The following is a 23214-nucleotide window of genomic DNA, read 5'->3' as shown; positions in this document are numbered from 1 at the left end:
CCTCAGGCACTGTCTCTCACACAGTCTGCCACTCTGCCATCTTTTCGGCTCACCGTCCCATGGGAACGTGCAAGAATTTCTCCAAGGTGGCTCCTGACAACCTATCAGTGTTCACCCATTGTTTTTCAATCCGGCCCAAGCGGGTCGCGACGCATCCCGTTTGGCATGCAACTGGGAAAAACAGTCTTAATTGCTGGGGGTATTAGCGACCGTCCTCTGCTACCACCTGAATTACAGGCAGGGGAACTATTATCAATCTCCCCAGTTGCTGGCAAGAGGAACTGGGCCAAGTAAATCCCCTCCACCAAAAAATTGAAGATTCAGCCATAGTTTTGCTGTGGAAATTGAATCTTCGATAACAGGGATTGAGATATGAACAATGCAACATTCTCTACACTCGCTCACTGATCTTGAACCTGTCGTCCAGTTTTGTTAATACATGACAGCACAAAATGAAGTTACATCCTAGAAAACCTAACGAGGGTCGAGATTGGTTAGTAAGGTAAACTATATACACATTCTATAAGGGGTAATGTCGACTCCCCTTTCTTTCCCCAGTTTGTAGTGTCAACACAGTAAACTCTGTACTGTTATGTACTATGTTCATATGTTATTTGTTCACCAAAATCCCTAAATTCTGTAGGGATTATACATTTTAATTTGTACTGAGATCTAGCTAATTTGACTGGAAAGAATACCAATATATTGTTCACAGATATTGTGTTGTTATTAATTTGTGTCCTGCTCTAAAAAACAACTTTAAAAATGACATTTTATGCATTAAAATAATTGGGCAAAAAGCTAAATTGTTCATGCTTCAACCTAGAACAATGTTTTTCTTTGTGTAGGGTAATTTTTATGAGTGTACATAAGTTCAGTCACCCTTGCCATTTCTCTGTATCTTGCCATCCCATTGAAGACAGTAACTGCCAGGTCAGTTACTAAAGCATTGCTTGACATTTCCACTAGGTTTGGCTTCCCTAAGGAAGTTGTGTCTGACAGAGGCAGCAACTTCATTTCCAAGTATATGCAAGCCATGTGGAAGGAGAATGGGATCTCCTATAAGTTTTCATCAGCTTATCATCCACAGACAAATGGATTTGTTGAAACATTTAACAGAACCCTCAAAATCATGATTGGAACTTTTGCGGAGCCTCCCATAAGGCTCATAGCCCTACTGGTTAAGTGGTTAAGTGGTCAGGCCCTTACAGAGTTGTGGAGCAACTAGGTGAGGTAAACTATTTAGTGGACACTAGAAGGCCTGGTCAAGTCCCAAAAGTCTTCCATATAAATAGACTGAAGGCATTCATCCCTAGGGTGGAAATGGCTGTTCTGCTCTTGCCATCAGACAGCGAGGAAGAGGAATCTGAACCCACCCCAGATCTGTTCCAAGGCTGTCCTTCAGATGGCTACATTGAGGGTGTCAAATTGGCTCCTCAAATGTCTCCACAGCAGCAAGGTGAGGGAGACCTTTTCTGAGGCAATTCTCCCCCTTGTTTTCAGTCACTCCAGGTTTGACACCTTGGTGCTAACATGCCATTAACAGTGGAGATAGTGTGCCTACCAAAAGTAAGAGCTAAAGGATGTCAGACAAAGTAAGGTCCCACATCAAGTCTGAGGTCAACAAGATGTTGGATCTAGGAGTGATTGAACCCTCTAGTAGTCCATAGTCCAGTCCTGTGGTTCTGGTGCCACCTCTGAGTTGAGGGACTGTGTGGATTTCAGTGCTCTGAATGCTGTCACCAAGACAGATGCTCTCCCCCTACCATGAACAGAAGAATTGGTAGACAAGCTGGGTGGTTCTAAGTATCTCAGCACCTTTGATCTCACTGCAGTGTATTGGCAAATATCCATATCAGAAGAACCAAGTAGAAGACTGCATTCTGAACTCCAGAAGGCCTTTTCAAGTTCAGGATAATGCCATTTGGGTTGAAGAATGCACCTGACACTTTCCAGAGGTTGGTCAACCATGTTCTGAATGGGTTGGATGAATTCTGCATTACATATTTGGATGATATAGCAGTCTTCAGCACCACATGGGAGGAACTTGTGAGACACCTATGGATAGTGTTACAGGCACTTCAGAAGGCGCACCTGACCATAAAGGCCAGCAAGTGTCAAATTGGTCAGGGCTCAGTGGTCTACCTTCGGCATAAGATGGTGGAGGTAGAATTCAGCCTCTTCCAGGTAAGGAATAAGCAGTAAAAGGCTGGCCTATCCCTACAACTCAGACCCAAATCAGAGCTTTTCTGGGCCTCACTGGTTATTAAAGGAATTTCATGGCAGACTATGGTACCATAGCTGCCCCACTGACTGCCCTCACTACTCCAAAGAAACCCAAGAAGGTTACTTGGCCTGAGAAGTGTGAGAAGGCCTTCCGCGGCTTAAAAGACTCCCTGTGCCAGGCCCCTTTTCTCAAGGCCCCTGTTTACCAGAAATATTTTATTGTGCAGACAGATGGCTCTGACACTGGGATAGGTGCAGTTCTGTCACAGCTAGATGAGAAAGGTATGGAACACACTATTGGATTCATCAGTCACCAGCTTAAAGACAGAGAGCTCAGGTGGTCTACTGTAGAAAAGGAATGTTTTTCTACTGTGTGGACCCTTTGGAAAGCTGAGGCCCTACCTCTGTGGGGCCCACTTCACTGTTCAGACTGACTATAGACCCCTAAAGTGGCTGATGAACATGAAGGGTGAGAAACCTACGTTGCTCAGGTTGGTCCATTAGCTTCCAAGGCTTTGACTTCACTATTGAGCATAGGCCAGGTGTCCCACATAGCAATGATGATGGGCTGTCCAGAGTGTTTAACCGACCTGAACATGAGACTCATCCAGGGGTGGAATATTTCCCCCTGGCCCTAGTCTGTGGACTTGCAGAAATGGTACATAGTAAAATCATTGAAAATAAAGAGATACAAATAACGTGTTTTGGTCAAATACTAAAGTAAAACAGGGAAAAGCAGAAATAACTCACTTTGTAAATAACTAAAATCATAAAGTAGATAAGAAACAAAAGCATTGCTGGCAAGGGGCAGAATGATTTACAGCAGCTGAGGCGGTACAAGAGGGAAAGCACCTGGAGCCATGAAGCATTAGCCCCCTTCAAAGCACACCTAACAAAATAAATGGTGAGTGTTACAGCAAAATTCTCTTACTGCTAATTTACCTCTCTATTTGTGGACGCCCCCCAAACATTGTGCTTTTGGTGCAGAATCCAGACCTGACTTTTGCCAGTGGAGCACAGCCTTCAGCTGCACTTCACTGAGCTTTCGCTCATCGTTATGGGGAACTTGACATGTCCTTCGGTACTGAGAAACTTTCTTTCTCTTAGGCTTTCAACTTTGATGCCACTTTTGGCAACTGGATTTCATTGCGCAAAGTACGTTACTGTATCGTGCAATGGGATTCTTGCGTTTCCGGGTCCTAGTCATCCACTAAGGATTTTTGGTAACTGGACAATGTGTCTTTGAGTGTACGGGTGGCAGCAGAAGCTTTTTCATGCATTTTTATAACTTTTTACCGAGCCATACCATGCTTACTGCATTTGGTTCATGACTGTGGCTTGTGTACGTCATAGCCTTGCCACAAGGCCTTTGTCCATTGGCCTTCCCTCTGGTCTTTGTGCCCCGGGAATTCCTTATTTGGGCATGCAGCTGCCTGCGAAAGCCGCTACTGCAGGTCACGTGTGCAGATACCCAGGATGTGGACTGGGACTGTCTGGTCCCAATCCACACTACTGGTGCCAGGATGTCTGGTGTGCACGAGGGCATGCAAGCCAAGTGGTCCCTGATTGGACTACTCCTGTTATTCATTAGTGGGGCAGATCTCCTCATTGACCAGCTGGGTCCGAGCACTCATCAGACTTGTGGATATGAGGAGGGGTTCTGAATGCAGACCCGCAGATCAGCAACAGGTCCGAATCGATTTGTAGACAAAGTCGAGTATCCAGAAGAGCCGAGCAGACCCAAGGACTATCCGGAACCACGCAGATGAAGGTTGGCACCCCGACTCCGCTGTTGTCCTGGTAGAGCCCTGCTTTCTGCTCGATCTCTTAGTTGCCCTGCAAAAGAGCCTGTTCGGAGCATCTCTGGGCCATCCAGTGGACTGTCCAACTTGAACCATGGCCCCTGTTCAGGAGTGTTGTCCTATCAATTTTTGCCTCAAACATTTGGGGAATCATAACTTGCACTGCAAAGCATCTTCTTGCCAAATTTCGTCATCCCAGCTGCTTTGGGCTGCGAGGAAGAAGTGTGTGTCAGATCCCGAGATTTGGGTGCCCCTGTGTCACTCTGCAGCAGTGACGGTCGCTGGAGGCAGTTTTCCTGTGTCCCTTCTTGTGCCCTTGGACTAGCTGTATCAGTGTTTTCTTATTTCTTTAACCGAGACGAGAGATACAGCTACTTGTGTAAATCAGACCCACATCTGCACCTGCAGCGCCTGTGCACTTTGAAGCTGAATCAAGGGCAGGAAATCTTACCTCTGGCGCCCCTCTCCGGACCTACCAAGTTTGGATCCAAACCAAGCTAAGGGCAGTGAGTACTGAAACCACTAAACAATGACCCCTTGTTCATCCATTGTATTTTACGCACACAGGATGCCTTGTGGTCGTCTCTTTGGCTTGGGTGGCCTCTACTTCCTAAAGTCCTCCGAAAGTTGGGAATAGCTTTGTTCATCGCAGCAGATCCTCCCCTGACTCTTGGAACCTGTTTTCACCCTTCAGAATCCTTTATCTATCTTTGCCAGCTCCTTAGAAATTGTACTTTGTGACTTTACGCACGAATGAGCACTTTTACACAGGCAGCGAACATTGAACGCAAGCTTCCTTACATTGTAGGGCTGGACTTATAACGTTAGGGTTATCCATCTCTGAATACTGCCAATGCTATAATGTTTGCCTGCCCTTTTCCCTTACCGGTTTTGGCAGGATTCCGCATTTTACCGCATTGACCAAAGTGACTGTATATATTTAACAAAGTGAGTTGTTTGAGTGGTGATTTTACTGTGCTTTTCATTATTCACTACTGTTTATTCTTGGGCCTAATAAATATTATTTGTAGTATGGATTTGTATATTTTTGTATACTACTGTCTGAGGGTAATTCTTGGTGTCTTACTGCGTGTGTCCATCAAAGACCTCAGATCACCCCTATTCCTACTGTGACTTAGCCTTGACTGCTGTCCAAGCTACTGTGAATTGGTCTGGCTATCTACTCAGATGTGTTCCCTGTTGCACTAACAGGGGTGTCCTCCTAAAACATCTTTTCACCAGAGCAGAGTTTAGAAATCCATTCTAACAGTGGGGGTGCAGGGCGCCTAAAAAAAAATAGAAAATGGCCACTGATGCTTTTACGACGATGGCAAGGCATACTGACGGTATCCATTGATTTTATTGCAAACATTACAGAGTGGTACATAACAGAGCGGACAAAAACACAGAAAAACACTGCAAAGATTAAATAAATATATAAAGGGAAGTGCAGTAAAGGGTTGAAATGGTTTGGGGTTTGGGTTATAAGGGTAGAAAATCAGAAGTTTTGGGGGGAACCCCAAATGAAAAAATAAAAGAAAGTGTCTGTGTTTTTCTGTGTTTTACCTGTAATGAAATGTACCACTCTGTAATTGTGGTCAGTAAAATCACATATAACCCATACTGACATCTTAGCACATATAAAAAAACATAGAACCATTTTTTTTACTTCTTGATTTAAAATGGCATTGTTTTTATTGTTTACATTACTTTCAATGTAAAATGATTTCCCATTTCCCCTGTATTTCTACCTCTTTATTTTCAATCTTGGTCATTATTTCCGGGATATTATAACATAGAAAGAAGGGAACATCTCATGGAGAACCCCACACATATAGTAGATTAATTAGAAGCCGGTGGGGGAGGGATTCATCGGCATGGGCAAAAGCAGATCATCATTCTGTATTCATCTGGCAACCTAGACCCAATCAAGAAACACATTTTTGATTAACAAACCACACTCCTACTTCCATGCTCTGTGCCCATGCAATTCTATTTCATGTTGGAAAAAACATGCAGTATTTTGATTTCTTTCCAGGCAATCACACCATTTCCGACTGTTGCCATGTTATGGCCAGGTGGAGCAGTGCTTTAAGTGGGATGAGAAATAGAGGGGGAGCTCTAACAAGGATGTGTGGCCTAAGTATTAGGGGGGGCTGTAAATTGCTTTGTTCCTAACATGCGTGGGCACTGGGAGCCAAGCAGGAAAGGAGGGTACATTTATATCATACCTCTTTCTAAACCTAGCCAGCCCTCCTTTTGTTTCTTAATCAAGGCTGCCTGTGAGGCGTCAGAGCCTGTGATTAAGAAAGTAAGGTGGGGTGCTGAGCCCAGAAGGTATGATACCAGTGCGCCTGCCTCCTCTTTTGTTTCTTCATCAGAGGCACCAAACCCCTCAGGCAGCCCTTCTACCCAAAACAGCAGTGTGCTGAAAGGGCTGCCTGCAGCAGTTGGCACCTCTAATTAAGAAACAAAATTAGAGGCCATTGCACTGCTTTCATACCTTTTGGTGCACCCACCACTTCTTTATTTCTTAATCAGTAGTGCCGACCCCACAAGTAGCTCTTTCACCACATTTATATCAGACCTCTTGCTACACCTAGCCCTACTTTTGTTTCTTAATCAGCGCTGGCTGTGGGGGTCGGAGCCTGTGATTAAGAAAGTAAGTTGAGCTGCTGAGCCCGGAAGGAATGATACCAGTGCACCTGCCTCCTCTTTTTTTTCTTCATCAGAGGCACCACCCAACTCAGGCAGCCCTTCCACCCAAAAGAGATGTGTGCTGAAAGGGCTGCCTGCGGCTGTTGGCACCTCTAATTAAGAAACAAAATTAGACGCCATTGCACAGCTATCATACCTTTTGGTTCACCCACCACTCCTTTATTTCTTCAGTAGTGCCGACACCGCAAGCAGCCTTTTCACCACACAGCTATGTAGAGTGAAAGGACTGCCTAATGGGGTTGGCTTCTCTATGGCTAGTTGGGGGAGCTTGGCAGAGCCCTGGCTTGGGGGCACTTTTTGGAGACTACCGGGGCTTCCCCCAGCTAGAGCTTAAACTCACTTAAAACCCTCGTTATTATCATTACAGCAAAATCCCTCGGTCGTATCATTATGGCAGTGCCTGGCAAATGCATATCCCATGCCTGCACAAAAGCAAAACTGTTGGCTTTGCCAATGCTTTTTGTATTTGAATTTTGTTTTCAGTCCTAGCCTGAAATCTAAACCAAGTATCGTTTGACTGCCTGGTAACCAAAACCTGGGCCAGAGTGAGGAACTGGGAAGAACAAAGCTAATAGAGTCTCAATTCATCTGTTATTTGACTTTTCTAAGTGAGCAAAACATGTCCACGAGCAGCCTTCTTTCTGCGTATAAGCGCCATATTGTCCAATGTTTCGATTGGTGCGGACATAAAAAATAAGGTTGGCTTCGAAGAGATTGTTTCATTGAGTTTCCTTCTAATTTTAAAATGTCGATTTTGTAAAAAAAAAAACTTGAATGTAATTGATTGTATTTCTAGTACTTAATGTTCAAACTTTTCATTCATATTTTCAATGATCTTCACACGCAGTCATTCTCCTTTGCGCGGGTTAAGAGTTACCCCTCGGTGTTGTAGGCCATGACACTTTTACTCTGGCGGGGCCTAGCCTCGCATTAACGCGAGCACCTGCTGCCTGGGAACGGTCTTGAGCAAACTTTAATCGGCGACGCCACACGCACGCGGCCGGCTGCAGAGTAACGGCCGCTTCAGCTGGGTTCAACGCATTCAGCAGAAACCCGGCCTTCCCACATACTGGGGCTATTTATAGCGAGTGCCAATAGGACACCCGAAGACATCCAAAAGGGGCTTTCGACTCCATTCGACGCCCCTCCTTGGCTGCTGCTGACCAGGGCCCTGCACAATACGACCCGCAGCCCATGCCTTATGTGGCGGCGCTGGTTCGGCATCTTTATTTTTATTTCTGAAGGCCTGAATGTACAGGTCACCCGTGCGCATGCGCCGGCCTGCCCACCCCAACGGGATTGCCATGTGCATCGCTTTAACTCCTGGATATAGAGCAGGAATCCAGCACTTTAGAATAAATACTTTAATAAAAAACAGTCTTGTTATAGAGAGCGTCTGGAAACTGTCCTTGGGTGGTAGCTGTGCGTTATAAACCTACATAACATAACCTGAAGCATGGCACTGAGCATTCCCTGTCATGCTATGTAAGTGGAGCCCTTGCTTGACTCTGATGTTGCAAAACAGTAATCTGCTGGTGATGCCAACCATATACAATAGATACGAAATCAGATTTGACAAGAAGCAGTGATCTTCTCACAACGGAGTGAGTTGGAGTGACAGTCTGAGCAGGTTGTGAGGGGAGCAAATGGAAGTCACCGGGCACAATACATAAGTGGACATACATAGGTTAAGGACAACCAACAGTGAACATTTTTTAGTGCAGGTAGGCATATGGCCAGCTGGGCTCAGGATGTGCACATGCTGGTTGAAGGTTTAGATTGGAGGCAGAGGAAGTGAGGGACAGAGACAGGTTAGAGGCGATGAAAAAAGGTTAGCTAGCAGGCAGAAGAGAAGTAGGTTTAGAGGGTAACTCAGTGGCAAGGAGGTAGGCATTTAGTTTGGTTTTCAACAAATCCGTGTGAACAAATCAGTGTGGACTGTTTCTTGCTTTCCAGGGGAAGAGATGTACCGTACTCACATGTATGTGAGTTATGGTCAATTTGCTGTGTGGCCGATGCCATTGGATATGTGTGTCATCAATAGGTCTACTCACACTTAGGAGATGCACTATAAAAGCCTTCCTTCAGGTATTGCAGCATTTCAGGGAAATATACAGGGGTCCTAATGTTGGTCAGCAGGATCCTGGTGAATGGTGGGGGAAGCGTGAGACAGCACTCAGGTAAAGGTCCCCTGTCATGGCTACTGGGGACTGGTAATGCCCATGTGCTATTTGAAGCAACGAACAGCGCTTCAGCATTCCCTGTGATCCCAATTTCGGTTTTGAAAAATGCACCCTGGGCTCCAGTTGCAAGCTGATGTTTATTTATTTATTTATTCTTTGCTTGTTAGGCACTTATACAGGAAATCCATTTGGTTCCAAAGCGCAAATGTACTTTGTGACCATACAGTGTCTATTTGTTTCTCCATCACTCATTTCACATAGGGCCACCCTCTGCCTGCATATCCTTCTCTGCCTGTTCTCGGTGTCAGCTCCCGTGGATGCATGTGTTTCCCTGGCATGTGGCATGACCTCTCCGAGCTGCACTGCGCTCTGTGTTTCCATTTGCACTTTGCATCTCATCTCGTAGCTCCACCGTTCCCGCGCTTTGCAGCCGCATTCTCAGTGACATATTCGCAACCCAATGGAATACTAAGATTATACAGCAGCAGAGTTTTTTTTAAGGCTGGCACTTTTTTGTGTGTTGTGAACTGTCTCTGCACATGTGAAATCTACCTTGTGGTGACCGTTACAAGTTAAGTCACTTTTCACAGATATCCCAGACTGTGCCCAGAGTCTCCATTGGTAACTGGCAATGTGATAGGATTTGATATGATAGGTTATTTATAACGCACTTAATACCCAGTGGTTTCTAAGTGTGTCGTCTTGCTTCCAAGGCAAGCGCGTTGCCCCAGAGCTATCCTACCGAGACTGTGACTCCCACCCCCTTTCCCTAATAGCCTTTCCATATTCAGGCCTTATATTTGAACTTGTCTTAAATCTCCCGCATTTTCTTCTTGTATTTTGCTGCAGCACAGCACTCTCTGGAACATTATTTCACTCTAACTAAACATAATTACGATGAGGAATTCCAATATGTATTGATTTGTGCTTACTTGTGTGTCGAGAAGCGTCTTCTTCACAGCTCTGCTGCGTTCATAGGGTGACAGGTGCGTAGCAAATCGGAGGTATGCACATTTTCCTGATGAAATGCTGTTGGCTAACATTGAAATGTATTATTAAGTCACAGCACTAGAAAAAGAAAAGAAGCGTACAATTGGTCCACTCAATATCATTTCTGTTTTATAAAAGCAGACTCTGCACCCTTGATTGGAACTAAGTCCTGCATGCCCCCGCATCAAAAGTTGAAGGTGCTAGGCCAGGTCGAGAAAGATAGGGGGCGCTAGATTATGCAACCTCAGCTCCAGAGGGGTCCTGCCACACCACCACTATGACTGTTCCGGAACAGTTCCTAGCAGGCCTCCATAACTTCCAGGTGGCCGGGCCCCGGGCTTTACTCCCAGAGGAGCCACAGTAAAAAAAACATGCTCATTTAAAAAAAACTAATATTTCCTCCCGGCTTTCCTGTTCTGTCACTAACAAGACCAGTGAATAGCCTATTTAACAGGCATTTGACTCAGCTGTACGTGTTAAAGACAGACTGGTGGCAAATGATACTATCAACACAGAGAAACGAAAGCAAAGACGATATAATTTATTGTTCAACGTTTTTATATTATGTTCCGTGGCAACTTGTCTTGTTTAAAAAAAAATAAGTATTGCTCATGCAATATGGTATTGAAAATCCCCCGAAGAAGTTCTCAAAAAACGTTTTTAACAATTCTAAAGAGAACGAAACATGTTGGGTCTATCTACAAGCTATATGGTGATAGCTTAGTATTAACGGAATTATCCTTTACGTATACCACATTAGAGTGGAGACATAAAAAACATTAAGTGTTTGGTATACAACAATTATGAATGAATAATCCTGTTGTACTTCGATGCTCAATGCGCTAGTCACTTTTTGGGACACACTTGTCACTTTGGTAATTTTGTAATGAGGTGTTTTTGTAAAGAAGAAGTTTATAATTATTAATTAAACATTTTAAAAAAATTCAAGATGGTTGCCTGAGACTGATTAATTCTATAGGTCTATCAACACCGGCTGTATACTGATGAGATTGTATCTTTAGAAATGCTGTGAGTATGTTGCCTATTATCAATGTATATACCAGAAGGGTCTATTTTGTTATAACAGGAAAATAGGCCACAAAACGTCCACGATAACCAATCATACTCTCGAGCCTCTCATATCCCCAATTCCTCAATTTTACATTCTGTACTAACTTACAATTCTCCAAATCTGCTTTCGCAAACACCATCCAATTTTCCCAACACTGTAGCACATATCCGCATTCTCCCTTTTCCAAAACTTTGGTCCACCTAATAGGACTGTCATGCACTCATGTTATCACAAAACGTATTTCTCCCCGCTTCATCCATACCCCCCCCTCAAAGTTTCAATAGCATCTATTTCCTGCTTTTCCATCTTCTTATCATCCGAGGTTCATTTTTTTTCCCTTCAGCAGACATGCCTAGGTGCTCTGTAACTTTTAACATGGTGATTTGGCACATTTCTAAAAGCATATTAACGGAACATAACATATAAGAGCAGAAAATCAGAGAAATAAAACACTAATTGCACGGGGTGAAGCCTGCATCAATCTAACATGCTCGATCCTCTGTAACTCTTTCTCACTCTCTGTGTCGAAATGTTGTGCTGTCTTTCTCCTTCTGTATCTTTCTCTGTCGCCCACAGTTTCCTTCTATGTCTCTTTCTATGTTGGCGGGAGTCACATAGTCAGGTTCACGCTGGCTACAGCTGTTGTTGCTAGTGTCCCGACCAGAGGAAAATACTGATGTCTTGTTCTGGGATCCGGGCTGTGCTTTTTTGTGCAAAAGCAGCTATTAAAACACGCTTTGGCTTTTAGTTTCCAGATCCACAATGCATTTATTATAGACATCATTTGTTAAAAGGGCATCCATGAGTTTCACACTAACAACCTTTACATTAGTTATAAAAAGTAAAAAAATATATAACCAGGCAAGTGATCATTAAACATAACAGATAATAAAATCAACTGAACTTTTACGATGACTGATGTTGGACAATTTCAGATTTGAGTGGTCACTCCACCGAAGGATAAATTAGCTGGTTACCTTTTCTAAAATCAGGGTCTCAGATCTAAGAAGAATCTTGCTTTGAGATGATCCCTGTCTTACAGAAAGTAATATATTTTTGTGGGGGATATTGAGCAATCCAAAATTTGATTGGTCTTAAATGGTAGACAGTGCATCCCTGTCTCCAGTAGTAACTAGCGCAAGTTTTACAGAAGTGGAGTGATGAAATCATACCCGCTGGAACCACCTTTGCTGTGGTGGCACACCATGCTGCACCAACAGGTTTGGAAGTTGTGATGTCCTGAGCCAAAACTGCGTTCCCGAGACCATGAAGGATAGATGAACCAATGCTAGAAATGAGGACAGCTGCAGAAATGTGTGTCAGTGGTTCCTTCAAAAAGGAGCTTTAATTGACCTGCAATTGCTTAGATATAGTGTTTCACAATGAGTCCTGAGTCCGAAATGAACCTACAGCTTTTGTTTGAATTTCCAAGATGCATGTCCCACACTCCTGGCAATGCCAGTCAAGGCCAGACTGAGCCGGCAGGCAACAGAAACATCCCAAGATAAACAGACCCGCAACTCAGCCGTGGCTGTGTTCTATCTTAAGTAGTTTTGGGCTATGCAGTCCTGTATAACTTCAAGACAGAACCTACTGTGGTAGCTTGGCAATGTAATTGCGTGATGTTAGGCTATTGAAGAACAGAGATAAGCATTTAATGGCGCATTAGAGCCCACAGTAGAGGGCTCTATTGCGTGCTTAGTAACTGCCACCCATGTTAGTGGTCACTAGCTGAAGTGTTAAAATGCGCTGAGTATCACACAATTTGTCAAAATAATAGTCAATGATGGAGGTGCACGTCAAAACGCAGCTTTATTCAAACAATGAATCCAAGCCTGAACAGCATACAAGTATTTCAGCTCATAGCTCTCACATATTTAGTGTTTGCAAGCAAGTTTTGTGGCAGAATTACGTCAATAATGACGTCACATTACACTTTCAGTTTATAAAACCTAGGGGGAAATGTGGTTGGTTAGTAGGTCAAGCTAAATATAGAATGTTTAGGGGTTAGTCACTCCATTGGTGGGTACCTATCTCATATTGGCTCCTGGACCCATCCTGGACCCATCCTACTACGGATACTATTTCTAATACTATTTCTAATACATCATTATAAAAACAGTTACTTGGTCGACATTAGCTATCATAGGCGGTGTGGCAATGGGATTTCTTATTGGTTGACATTGAACACTTTGACAGTGAGTCAAGATATGAGTGAGACACAAGTGAGGGAAGAGACTTCTATAGTCTGCCATAGTTTCAATTCACGAATACTCCTAATCATCAATAGGCGATGAGGCATTGCCTATCCTTTGAACTTGGCCTTGTGTGCCACCTGATGTCTTTGTGCATGCTGATGGAGTTCTGCACATGTTCTATCTGTGTTTGGCTCATGATGAATAGCCAGTGTTTCTTGTATCTGGGTCACATGCTAGGGGACCGTGTTTGAGAAGTAGATTTCCTTCTATTTATTAAGGTTTTAGCTCATTCTAATGGGCATGTTGCATTCTTTATGGCCACTTGCGACACTATTCAGTTAGTTTCTGCATAGTCTTTTGGCTTGCTGATCTCATGCACCTGGGCTTCAATGGTTGTTTGTGTTCTTAATAAAATGGATTAACTGGGCAGTCTACTGCTTCTCGTCCAGGGAACTGTTACCTCGTGCCTGCATTTCATTCATCCATTACTCTCTTCCTAGATTCTGACCTTGGCTTTAGCTGTGAGCTACTGTCTAAGCTGTGCACAAGTTTCTAGAATACATATGTTTTTTATAAATTCAGCATCTTAGGTAGTGAATCCTTGCTAATTCTGAGACCTGCTGCGGCCTCTGTGTTTAGAAAAATGCCTGCGCCTTGGTTCATTCTTCGTCATGTTATGCTCTGCATCTTTTCCATATCAATGGTTTTAGGGGCTGCACCTACACATGTATATGTTCTTCGTGCCTGCGTGCAGATATTCTTCATGTCTGCGCGCATGCGTACTTCATGTCTATGTGCAAGTATTCTTTGTGTCTATGTGCTCTTCATGTCTGTATGTACTCTTATCTGCTATGTGTACTTCGTGTGTATGTGTGCGTGTGTGTGTGTAGCTATCTAGTTATTCTCTGTCTCTCCCTATATATAGATAGTATCAACTATCTGTCACCTTACTGGTCACACCATCTCTTCTTTAGCGACATCTTCATGATCTTAGTTTCATCTTGCACCCCTAGACTCTTCTGCCAGTAGGGCTTTCTCAGCTGGTAACGTTTCTCACCTGAACGATACTGGTGAGCGATAGGGATAGGATGTTGCATACTCGTCTGAGTAACGGCAGTGAGCATTATCTGCACATTCATCTGTCCCATTACAAAAGTATAGTACCTCAAACAAGGGCAACCTGGGATTTCTGTGACACAGCTTGCCCATGCCTCCTTTGCCAGCACCCAGTGTGAATACATCACAAAGTAAAACTTGGAATTAAGCTTTTACAGGTGGTTGAATCCTCCATTCCAAACTTGCACTTTGGCTTGAGGGCAAGACACTGCGAGAAACTAATGTGGGAGCCTAGAATGCAGGCTTCTTCTTTGTTCTTCTCACAGTGTAACTGTGGTTAGAGACTGGGATACACACTTTCTAAGTAATAATCATCCCTTCCCTGGCCTTTAAAGAGTGGTAGCAGAATGGGGGCCACGTACATATGCCGGAGCGTATAGAGGGTCTTTAACAATGCTCCCTGGGCTGTTCCTGTCCGTTACAGCGCAGGAACGGGTAAACATTATGGCTTTCATGCCCTGGCAGGAGGCGAACATAGCTTTTAATGGGCCGCCAGAGTGAGCTAAGGCAGGCCCAAGCGAAGGGAGGATCTCACCTAGGGCTGTGGGCCCTTAATTGCCATGTACGCCTGTCTGGCAGGGTATGCAAGCCATTTGCACCCTGGGATTTGCCCGGGGTGCGAATAGCTTTCACATCTTTTCATCTGGAGATCCGCACTGCTTGTGCAGCCGATCTACCGATGAAAATTGAATAACAAAAAAAAAGAAAGATGTCCGACGCCATATGGAAAAGGGACTAAGTCCCTTCTCTCTGTTGCCTCCCCGCTTTAAAACAAGACAAAAAAAAGTGTGTACTCGGGGAAGGGCCTTGGGTGGCTGGAACAATGGGCAGGGATTGTGTATTTTCGCCCGCTGTTCCAGCCACCTGATTGGCTGAGTGCCCTTCCCTGGGTGTGAATGCTATTAATGCCCAGTAAATTCTCACACCAACACAGCAATGATGAATCTTACATTTTCCATTTCTTGCAAAAAACCTCTTCCACACACATTTTTGTAAGATTCGCCAGAGCACCTGGTGACCATGAAAATGCCAGTGGTTCAAGGTAACTTATTGCGGGTTCATTGAGCACAGTTTCAGTGATGCCCGACAGCTCGATTAATGTGTAAAATATGGATCGACACGTAGGACAGAGTAAAAAAGACAGGCAGCCACTCTGGTGGCTGCCATATAAAAGGAACAGGTACTAGATGGTGCCAGCCAAGCAAAAACCATCCCGCGCAGCTCACAGAACAGACTACTCCCAGACTGTGAGGGGTCAGGATGGAAAGGTAATTGGCCAGCCACGTGTACTTCACCCTATTATGGTCACCACAAAACAAGCAATTCCACTTCTAGGCGGCATTCCCCCCAAAAATAATGAACATGGCTGAAGCTAGTCCTGGTGTGTTTAATGGGCACTGCCTCTCACCTTGATTTAGGAGACAGATAGACAGTCTCTACAGGAGTGCACCCAAGCATGTTCATTTGCTCTGCGTAGTAGCCCTCACGGAGAACTCATTGACTACTTTATGCAAACAGGGCGGTCTGCAAAGACTCATATTCACTATGATACAAGGATCTGGAGTTATAGGTGTCTGCCAATTAACTCTCCACTCAGGCCTGAACGTGCCCAGTCTTCCAGGGAGTACATCAAAACCAGGGGCAATGACTTTTATGACACGCTGCCGAACAAAGAGGCAGGATCCCTCCTCAGATTACAGTCTGCAGGGTCAGACTGGCCTATAGGGCAATAGGCCCATGGCCGAACAAAAAACACAAAATGCTGGTGTGGGCCAGTTTATTTGGTCAAAGTGGGCAACTTTTTTGGCCAATGTGGGCCAGTTTGATGAGTTGCTTCACTATGCGGCTAGTAGTTTTGACCAGTGTTACTGAATAAGTATTGTTTAACATGCACAATTTGCATCACATTTTATCAAAAATTACTACCCTTGGTTATTACTCAAACAGTCTGTCACAAAATAAATAAATTGCCATTTGCAACTGTGGGCCACTTTTTGATTGGTGCTCGAGACAATTTTATGGCCCAGTCCGACCCTGACAGTCTGTGTTTACAACCAAGAATAATTAAGTAAAAGTATGGGGAAAACGATGATGCAAGAAAGAGAAAAAAATCCAGGACATTGCGCCCGATAAGGTGAGAAACATGTTTATTATTAGGTCAGCCCTTAGGTGATAACACGTGTTTGCGTGTTTCATTGGTTTGCGTGATGTTAGTAATAATGTGTATGACCACATTACAATTATACACAAACATAGTATAATAACGTTGACGTTATCACACACGTTATTACTAACATCACGCAAACCAATGAAAGCCTGTAAACTATAAATACACTGGTGTAGACAACAGCCATAAATGTAAATTGGTGTTCTCTCTCTCTCTCTCTCTCTCTCTCTCTTGTGGTGATCCACATATGACAAACGTATAAATAGTTTTTTTTTAATGTATTTTAGTGTTATTGTTTATGATTAAAATATGCTGAATGTATTACTTTGACCGTGGTGGTAGATATAATTTTTAAACTTTGGTTTTATTGGTGGTTTTTCGAAGAAAAACACAAACGGCAACGCTGGGAGCGTCGTAATCATCATTTTTTTAACATTGTCATAAAACCCCCAGGTTCCCTCTCCCCCCTCCCCCCCACCCCAACTCCTCCCCTCCCCCCAGATCAGAGTCACTTCAAAAGTCGAACAGCTGGAGCTGTCATCGTCGCTCGTTGTACGTTGCCACAGAGGTATGCTATACTCTCGCGTCCAAATTGGCTGAGTGAGATCCGGCGTCTCGCGGGTCCTGGGCTCCTCCTACATCCCTGAGCAAAGCATTCCAAACCCACCCCCGCCATTCTGCCAGAGTGTACTCATATTGTCAGTGGGGGTCCCAGCCCCATGCCCCATAGACCCCATACCAGTTAGCCTGAAAGGAGCCCAATTCGTTATTTACCATGGCCGTCAATTTGTCCATTAAGAACATGTTTTTGAGTTTCTTAAGCCAATCGTCCTTGGATGGGGTCTCTGGGCTCTTCCACCTTTGTGCCAGGGCCACTCTGCCCGCTCGCAACATCGTCTCCCACATTCTTGGGTACCTATACAGATCAGTGTCCTCCGGGGGGAGGCCCAACAACATCGTTAGGGGGTTGAGTGGGATTAGTTCCTCGGTGACCTCGGCCATCCACCCCCATCCACCCCCGTACCTTCTCCCAGAACTCCTGCAGGACCACCACATATGCCCCCTCGATCCCACTTGGCCACAACCTCTTGGGCATCTGGGGGACACTCCCGAAAACATCTTAGACAGTTTCAACGGGTCCCTATGCCAGCCCTGTAGAATCTTAAAGTTGTGCTCCATGTCCGATGTAAATAGGTTCCCATGAAATGCTATCTTAAAGACTTTGGACCACGCCTCCTCCGTGAGTGGTTCTCCTGCCAGGTCGTCCCAAAACCCCCGAAACCCTCTTCTCCCCTCCAAGTTAACAGTGTTCAGTATTTGGTACATTTTGGAGACCGCCCCCTTCCTTGATGTGGCCGTGTCCAGGAACTTTTCGAAGGGGGTCAGCTGTCTCCGTAGGTTCTGGCCCCATGTTTGGTCACAAAGGATGCCCTTCAGGCGCAGATATTCAAAGATTGAAAGGGACTCCCGCCCCAGTGCATCTCGCAGGGCCTCGTGTTTGAGGAACTCGCCCTCTTTGAACAGTTGTCCCGCCCATTCCAGACCCCCGTCCGACCATGACTGGGCATTCCTGAATCCCCTGCTACCTAATTTGAGCGGGTGGCCCCAAAGCGAAGACATTGGAGAGGGCCATGTCGTGAGGTATGAGGTTGTGGGTCCCTCTTTCCAGATTGTCCAAAGTATTCCCAGGGTTGGGTGGGCTTTCATTTTGCTAGGGATGAGTCTACGCGGCAGCCACAGGAGGTCGCGCACTTTCAGAGGGTGGGCGTCCATGTCCTCCAGGTATGACCAGTAGGTGCCCATCCCCTCCTTCATGTGCTCCAGCAAGACCCGCAGCTGGGCGGCCCGGTAGTAAAGGAGAAAGTCCGGTAGTCCGAACCCGCCCTCCTCTCTGGGTAGTGTTAGGGTGGCCTTTCCTATTCTCGGGGCCCTCCCTTGCCATACAAACTCGCGGGTTGCTTTTTGTAGATCACGGAGCAACTGGGCGGGGACCTCCGTTGGGAGCGCGGTGAATAAATATAGTAATCTCGGCAGTACGTTCATCTTTATCGCTGTCATGCGCCCATACCAGGACAGAATCATACCATCCCATCTCCTCAGGTCAGACGTAACCCCCGCCAGGATAGGCCCATAGTTCTCCGGGGCCAATCTCGAGAGATCTCTAGTCAGGGTTACCCCCAAGTACCTGATGGAATCCCTCCCCACCGCAATCCCCGCACACCTGTCCCGGGGGTCCAACCACGGGTCCTGGGCCCTCATGGGTAGGAGCTTTGACTTAGCTGCATTTATTTTTAGTCCCGAGAACTGCCCGAAGGCTGTCATCAGACGCAGGAGGGGGGGGAGCGAGGAGCTGGGCTCTACCAAGTACGCTAGGATGTCGTCAGCGAACAGGGAGAGCTTGAACTCTACTTCTCCCCTTTTGATCCCTTTGATGTCGGGGTGGGCCCGGACCGCTATGGCCAGAGGTTCCATCGTCAGGACGTAGATTAACGGAGAGAGTGGGCACCCCTGTCGTGTTCCCCTCGTGAGGGGGAATGAGTCGGAGAGTTCCCCGTTCACCTGCACTCTCGCTGTTGGGGCTCTATAGAGGGCGGAGACCCAGGTCCTAACGTGAGGCCCAAAGCCCATTCGACGGAGGAGGCGTTGCATGTACCTCCACTCGACCCTGTCGAAAGCCTTCTCGGAGTCCAAGGAAAGCAAACTCGCCTCCAGGTCTGATTCCTGGGCATAGTGGATTAGGTCTATGGTCTTCCTGATATTATCCGAGCCCTGCCTGCCCTTCACGAACCCCACTTGATCCCCGTGTACTAACTTGGGCATTATCCCCTCCAACCGTTTGCCCATCACCTTAGCTAGGATCTTAACATCTGTATTTAGGAGGGAGATCGGGCGGTAGGAGGAGCAGTCAGTGGGGTCTTTTCCTTCCTTGGGCAATACCACTATGATGGCTCTCATCATCGTTTCCGGCAGGGTGCCCCCCTCCAGTACTGCATTGAATACCCTCGCCAGGTGTGTGGCCAGAATGGACCGGAACCTCTTGTAGAAGTATACTGAGAACCCATCTTCCCCCGGGGACGTTCCCGCCTTCATCCCACCGATTGCATTCTCCACCTCCTCCTCTGTGACCCCTCCCTCTAGACCCTCTGCCATCTCGCCTGTCAGGGATGGGATCTGGATGGAGTCCAGGAACTCCTCAATCTGAGTGTCATCCCCGGCATATTCAGACGAATATAGTTGTTCATAGTAGCGTCGAAAAGCCGCTCCTATGACTGGGGTGCTATGGTCTAGTGAGCCCCGTTCGTTCCTGATTGCCCTCACCATTCTGCTCCTCTGGACCTCTCTAAGTTTCCAGGCCAGGATTTTATCGGCTCTGTCCCCCTTCTCATAATATTTTTGTTTCACTAGCTGGAGGTTGCGCTCAGTTTTGTGCAACAAGAGATCTTTCAATTGAAGTTTGTAATTTTCTAGGGCTGTGATCTGATCCATAGCCAAGGGTGCCTCCGGGGGGCCTCCCGGCTGGAGCTGTGCGATCTTTTCCCTAAGGGATTTTTCTTGGGCCTCCCTCTCCCTTTTTTTCTGAGCCCCCATTCTTATGAGAACCCCACGTAAGGTCGCCTTGAAGGCGTCCCAAAGCACATGCGCACCCACCTCGCCATTGTCGTTCAGCTTGAAGTATTCCGTAATGGCGTCCTGCACTTCCTGCGCCAGGACATCGTCCTTCAGCAGGGAGTCATTGCACTTCCATCGCCCTTTTCTGCCACCTCGCCATTCCCCTATAATGGTGGTACGGACCAGGTCATGGTCGGACCAGGGGACCGGGTCAACCTCATAGCCGGAGACATATGGGCGCAGGGGTTCGTCTACCAGGATGTAGTCTATTCGGGAGTATGATGTGTGGATTGCAGAATAGTATGTGAAGGAGGGGTGTTCTGCCCTAGGGGTCGGGATGGTGTCCACTAGGCCCAGCTCTGTGTTGATCCGTTGGAAGGCGCGGGCCATAATTTCATCTGCAGCCCTGGTGGGTTGGGGTTCCAAGAGTTTCCTATCAACTTTCGGGTCCCGGACCATGTTAAAGTCCCCCCCCACCACCAACAACCCGCGTACGAATAATTTCAATCTGTTCTTCACTCCCTCCCAAAATTGCGCCTGGCCTTCATTGGGGCCGTACACAACTGCAAGTGTTAAGGGGGAGCCCCGCAGGGAGCCCCTCGTCAGCAGGAACCGCCCCTCTGGGTCTTTCAATGAGGCTTCTACTTCAAATCCAATGTCCCTCGCTAGCACTATGGCCACCCCCCTTTTCTTGGTCTTGTGGGAGGCGCTGAGGACTTCCCCAATCCCCCCCCCCGTAGCCTCGGTTCTTTTCCCCTCGCCCAGTGCGTCTCCTGAAGGAAAAGCACGTCTAGTTTAGCCCTCCCGAATTCCCTGCAGACCAGGGATCTTTTGGTGGGGGTGTTCAGCCCCCTCACGTTTAGGGAGCCCACGCCCAGGGTAGGTAGATCATCAGCCATTGTCTAAAAAAAAAACGCTACTGGATAGCTGACTCGTGGCACTTTCCTTGTCCGGCTCTTTTCGTGTTATCCTCTGATCACCCGTTTCCCTTCCCCCCCCCCCCAGGTGGTCCTGAAACCTTTCCCCAACTGACCCCTGGTCCCCCCTGTGAACGTAACCACATCAACAAACCCCCTACCCCCTCCCCCCACCCCGGCGTCCAGCCAGACAGTTCTACCATTGTTGGTAACCGGCCGGACCACCAGCCTACCGCCTCCTGCTGGGTGAATAACCAAATTCGAGCCTCCGTGAGCCCCCCCCCCCCTCAATGTAACTCTTATACTTGCTGTTCCGGGAGGATCCACATAAGTTCGGACCCCCTGGTCCTGGAGTTCGGCCTGTCTTCGGGCCGGATCAGATGGTGAGTCCCCGTGGTGAGATCTTTACACAGATCCCCCGAGGCTGATGTCGCCTGCCGTGAGGTGCCTCAGCACCCTTCCTCCCCCGGGTCCGACAGTCTCGCTCCACCCTGGCCGGGTTCCGTGTCATTCCTGTCCGTCGATGGGGACGGTGGGTTCAATTTTTTAAATTTCCGTGGGCCTGTCTTTTTTCTCCTCTCTCCTCGTGATCGGCACGCACTGGCTTCATCCGCGGCGAACCCGGAGGGTTCCCTCCGCGGGGTCGGGTCCGTTGCATATTCCTGTATGGCTCCCCTTATATCTTCCTCTGTAATCAGGTTCACTCGTTGGCCTTCGTATTCAAACGTGAGGGAAAAGGGGTACCCCCATCTGTAGCGCACCCCCTTCGTTTTCAGCATCTGGGTCAGCGGGCGGCACATCCTACGTTTGGCCAGCGTGTATGATGAGAGGTCCTGGAAAATGGCCACCTGTGCGTTGTTGTAAGTTATCTCTCGGGATTTCCTGGCCTCCTCTAGGACCTTCGCGTTTTCAGTGTAGTAGTGGAAGCAGACCAGGATAGACCGGGGGCCCCCGGCTCTTCCCCCCGCTCTATGGATCCGATCAAACGTCGGTTCGGTTGTCAGCTCATCCGCGAAGAGGAGGGCGATAACGTCCCTCACCACCCGGGTCAAGTCTCTTTCCGTCTCCCCCTCCGACTCCGGCACCCCAAAAAATCTGAGGTTGTTCCTCCGCTCTCTGTTTTCAAAGTCGTCCATTTGTCTTGCCCTCTCCTCATCTCTCTTTTCCAGGGCCGTTAGTCTCAGAGCCGTGTCCAGCTCCTGGGTCGCTGTTGAGGACTGGTTGGACTCTAGTAGTCTATCCTCGACTTTGTCCACTCTGCGGTCCATGTTTTCCATTTTTTGGGCAATGTCTGCCCGCATGTCCCTAATCTCCTGCAAGACCGAGGCAAAGCCCTTTTCCATGGTAAGGGCGGGCAGGGGTGGGGTCTCGGAATGGGACATGTCGGTCCGTCGGTCCGGGTCGCTGTTCTCCCTGCTGGTGTCTTGGTAGCGGTACTCCTGGAGGGTATGGCGCCAACTCATTCGGTCCTCCTACTTCTCCCCTCTGCTGATGCGCCCCTGGGGGCAAGGGGCAGAGCCCGGTCGGGAAGCGCGCTCTCTTTCCTTCTGGTGTGGCCCTCTGTGGGGGGCCCCTCGTGGGCGGGCACTCGCCCCACCAGACCTCCGGTGGGGGCCTCACGCCCCCTCCCCCCCTTGTGTCCTCTGTTTTTGGTCAGCAGTTCTTAGGGTGGGGGGGAGCGGTTAATGATGTCCAATAGCGGTCTGTTGGAGGGCTGTCTGGTGCGATTCCTCCAGCGAGGGCTCCCAGGCGGGCACTCGCCCTGGGAAGGAACCCAGGGGCCACCACCCAGGGAAGTGATGTGTTCGAGGGTACTCTCCTCTGAATGGTCTGTGTCACTTCCAGGACTGGGGACGTTTTCCCCCTCGTCTTCCTTGCTTGCTTTTTTTTTTTTTTTAAATTTTTTTTGGGGGGGCTCGACAGGGGGGGGCGGGGCCGACTCGCCCCTCCGCGCCGTCCGATGCGCCCCGCGCCTGGTCCCCCGGAGTCCTTTAGGGTTGCGTGGGGGCTGGGGCAGGCTCCCCCCACCTACCTCGGCTCCGATTTCGGGAGCGCGGGCAGGCCGCCTTTCTTTAAGCGGGTCGCGGCCCGCGTCTCATCCGGCTCCTCAACGGGGGACTTCCCCTCCGCGTCGGCTCCTTGTTCGGGTGCTGCAGGGGTGTTGCCGGCGGGTCTTCTGCCGGGGCGCCGGCGCGCTCCGTGTTCGGGGTGGAGAG

This window comes from Ambystoma mexicanum, chromosome 2p, assembly GCF_040938575.1.
Source record: "Ambystoma mexicanum isolate Mex_15411 chromosome 2p, UKY_AmexF1_1, whole genome shotgun sequence".
Lineage (NCBI taxonomy): Eukaryota > Metazoa > Chordata > Amphibia > Caudata > Ambystomatidae > Ambystoma > Ambystoma mexicanum.
The sequence above is the reverse complement of the archived record's forward strand: the minus strand, read 5'-3'. Positions refer to the sequence as shown.